Genomic DNA, 4,525 nt, shown 5'->3' with positions numbered 1-4,525 from the left:
GATGATGGTACATGTGTGTAGTAATATATGCACTCCATGTACTTTTCAATATTATTAAATAGTGATTTCTATTAATTTCTGTCTATTTCACACATATTTATACAGATTACCCCCAGCGCCATCATCTCTTTTACCCAAGCCCGGGCCTGTTGAAGGGGCCTGTTGAAGGGGCCTGGTGGGGACCCGGGTCCTGCAGCCCGCCCCCCACCCCGTCCAAGCTGCCGTTGCTGCCGTCAACTTATGGACAGCAGAGAGAGGGGACTGACTGCTACTGAAGCAGCCTCTCCCCAGCCCAGCACACACGCTGCTGTCATGCTGTTTGCTGGGCTAGGGAGACCTCTCTCCATGCGTTAGTCAGACCTCCCTTCCTGTATTATATGCGGGAGTGGGGAACAATTGCGCCCCCACCCCCTAACACCTGCACACCCTATGCAGTACGTGCACAGCAAATGTAGTCTTTTTTTTGGGATGGAGGGGGTCTGGCCACACCTCCCCAGTAGGCCATGCCCCCTCCCTATACCTGGGCCCGGCAGAGCTGTTGGCAGCCCTGCTCAGGATACCAGCAGTCACAATCCCAATGCCAGCATCCCGACAGGGTTAGGAAACCGACAACTGTTGGTATGTATCCTAACCCTGCCTCTATCCCTAAACCTAGCCCTCCCTCCCCGCAGCCTAAACCAAACCCTCCCCCCACAGCCTAAATCTAACCCCCCCACAGCCTAATTCTAACCCTTCCCCTAGCGTCTAACCCTCCCCCTAACCCCAATACTTACCAGTAGGATTCTGGCGGTCGGGATGCTGGTGTCAGGATTCTGGCACCGGCATTCTGAGCACTGTCATCTGGACCGCCAGGATATAAACTACATCCGGAAATCAGTGCTATGTCCTCAGAAGGTCACATTTATGGGTGATAACAAAGAAATGGGCATTAATCATGGACAGATAGTCATTACACCATAGAGAATATCATTTTTTTATTATAATAACTGGACATAGTGCAAATATCAGCAGCTCACACAGTATATAAAGCAGAAGCTGGTGGAAATTGGGTCCGGCCTGTGGTGGGTGCGCACCCGTGCACGCAGGGGGGGTTTCTGAGTACCTAAAATAAAAACCCCTGCCAGCTGCTCCATCGCTGCGCAGCTGAACTATTTTTTTATTTTTTTTAAAGAGAAGCTCAGGCAACTGTGCCTGCTGTCATACTGTGCTGGCTGTAGGGGGAGCTGCAGCGGCAGCGCACAGTCCCTCCTAGGCAGTTCACATGGCAGCACCAGCATTGTGAGAGGCTGAGAGGGAGCTGCTGACGGGTGACAGAGATCTGATGGTACTGCCGGCAGTCTCTCCTGGACTCGAGCTGCACTGCAGGTCTGTGTATAACATGTGGGGTGTAATGATGCCAGAGCTGTATTTATTTGTGTTTTTAAGTGAGAGGTGTGTGTCAGTGTAGTCTTTGTCAGTGTGTGTGTCTGTAGTCTGTGTCAGTGTGTGTGTCTGTGTCAGTGTGTGAGTATGTGTGTCAGTGTGTGTATGTCTGTAGTCTGTGTCAGTGTGTGAGTGTGTGTGTGTGTCTGTGTCAGTGTGTGTGTCTGTAGTCTGTGTGAGTGTGTCAGTGTGTGAGTTTGTCTGTCAGTATGTGAGTGTGTGTGTCTGTGTCAGTATGTGAGTGTGTGTCTGTGTCAGTGTGAGCCAGGACTTATTGCAGTGATCACTATAGGTTTCCTGTCCAGGCCAGACTCCCCATTTATAGTAGACTCTTCTGTGACTCCTGTTCCCATGTAGACCCGACGTCATTCTCCGCTGCCAAATGCTCCTATGCTCTGCAAGATGAAGGCAGGATCGTTTTGTTATAAATCAGTCATGTTTATATGGGGCTACTCTGAGACTGACATTAAATCATTAGTTTATTTAAACATGGAAAAGCTGTATGGTGACTCTTCTTTTAGCACCCAAATACTGTACCACTGACCACACTACTGAGCAGAATACCCCAGAACATCACACTATGTATGGCATTTCTCATTCATACAGGGGGCATAAGCAAACCCCAATAATTTTTGAAAGATGACTCCATGAACCATTAACAGTGCTTTATACCTGCCCTCTTACCCCCATTCATAACCATGTACCATTATCCCTCATTATACTGCCCCTCACACCTCCAGCCATAATAAGTACAGTGATCCCTCATTATACTGCCCCTCACACTTACCTCCAGCCATAATAAGTACAGTGATCCCTCATTATACTGCTCCTCACACTTACCATTAGTGATCCCTCATTATACTGACCCTCACACTTACATCCAGCCATAACTAAGTACAGTGATCCCTCATTATACTGCTTCTCACACTTACCACCAGGGAACACTCATTATGCTGCCCCTCACACTTACCTCCAGCCACAACTAAGTACAGTGATCACTCATTATGCTGCCCCTCACACTTACCTCCAGCCACAACTAAGTACAGTGATCACTCATTATGCTGCCCCTCACACTTACCTCCAGCCACAACTAAGTACAGTGATCCCTCATTATACTGCTTCTCACACTTACCAACAGTGATCCCTCATTATACTGCCCCTCACACTTACATCCAGCCATAACTAAGTACAATGATCCCTCATTATACTGCTTCTAACACTTACCATCAGTGATCACTCATTATGCTGCCCCTCACACTTACCTCCAGCCATAACTAAGTACAATGATCCCTCATTATACTGCCCCTCACACTTACCTCCAGCCATAACTAAGTACAGTGATCACTCATTATGCTGCCCCTCACACTTACCTCCAGCCACAACTAAGTACAGTGATCCCTCATTATACTGCTTCTCACACTTACCAACAGTGATCCCTCATTATACTGCCCCTCACACTTACATCCAGCCATAACTAAGTACAATGATCCCTCATTATACTGCTTCTAACACTTACCATCAGTGATCACTCATTATGCTGCCCCTCACACTTACCTCCAGCCATAACTAAGTACAATGATCCCTCATTATACTGCCCCTCACACTTACCTCCAGCCATAACTAAGTACAGTGATCCCTCATTATACTGCCCCTCACACTTACTTCCAGCCATAACTAAGTACAGTGATTCCTCATTATACTGACCCTCACACTTACCTCCAGCCATAACTAAGTACAGTTATCCCTCATTATACTGCCCCACCTGTCACTTATTATACTATTAGTAGTTCAGGTTTTTCAGTCGGTTTGTGGACGGCTAATGGTCAATTTCAAAACCGACTGTTAGTAAATCTTCAGTTTCTGTAGTCGTCTATGTGAAAGTATCATTTGTTGGTCCAATGTTCTAAACTGTTGTAAAGTCAGATTTCTGGTTGGTTTTGCGTCGTTTTTTTACTTTAGTAAATCTCCACTTTGCACACAAGACAGCAAAATGCACAAGAATGCAAAATCAACCAAAACTGACTCTTAGTAACTTTAGCCCATAGTATGGAAAGGTCTTATGTACAAAGCAGTAATATATATTTACAGTTCTTCTCTCTCTATCTTACACCTGTCGAGCAGACAATTTATTACATGGGAATAGATTATAGGCTTGTTTATATCTGTGATTTATGAGTACGAGTAGCCAGTCATTGAATTAGGGTAAATAATGTATTCTGTAATCTGATAATACTGAACATTTATTTCCTATTAGTAATTTTGTTGGAATATTGACCATAGATACATCAGTGTCACTATAATGTGGTATATTGTGTTGGGGTGTGCACCATTATACACATCCTGTACATGGTGTGATTAGGGTGTAGAGATGCTGGTGACTGGTGGACCTCAGCAAATACAGAGTTGTGTACACAGCAAATCATTCTACAATCTAAATGTTATAATTTAGTCAAATACTGTAATAGAGTTGATTGTATATAAAAATATTACCTCTGCTGTCCCAAGTTTTGAAGTACAGAGGAACTGCTGCTGCAACTAACATGCCAGTTTTATGGAATGCCGAGATTATCCAGGTGCAAGAAATAATGCTGCTACAGACTTGAGGACACAGCAGATGTTACTACTGTGATTGTTGGTAAACAGCAGATGTTACTACTGTGATTATTGGTAAACAGCAGATGTTACTACTGTGTTTGTTGGTAAACAGCAGATGTTACTACTGTGATTGTTGGTAAACAGCAGATGTTACTACTGTGATTGTTGGTAAACAGCAGATGTTACTACTGTGATTGTTGGTAAACAGCAGATGTTACTAATGTGTTTGTTGGTAAACAGCAGATGTTACTACTGTGATTATTGGTAAACAGCAGATGTTACTACTGTGATTGTTGGTAAACAGCAGATGTTACTACTGTGATTATTGGTAAACAGCAGATGTTACTACTGTGTTTGTTGGTAAACAGCAGATGTTACTACTGTGATTGTTGGTAAACAGCAGATGTTACTACTGTATTGTTGGTATTCAGCAGATGGTATTGCTGTATTTGATGTTAATCAGCAGGTGAAAATTGCTGTGATGGAACCAGGCAGGATGTTATGCCGA

This window comes from Taudactylus pleione, unplaced genomic scaffold, assembly GCF_031769625.1.
Source record: "Taudactylus pleione unplaced genomic scaffold, aTauple2 ptg001687l, whole genome shotgun sequence".
NCBI lineage: Eukaryota > Metazoa > Chordata > Amphibia > Anura > Myobatrachidae > Taudactylus > Taudactylus pleione.
Note: the sequence above shows the minus strand (reverse complement) of the source record.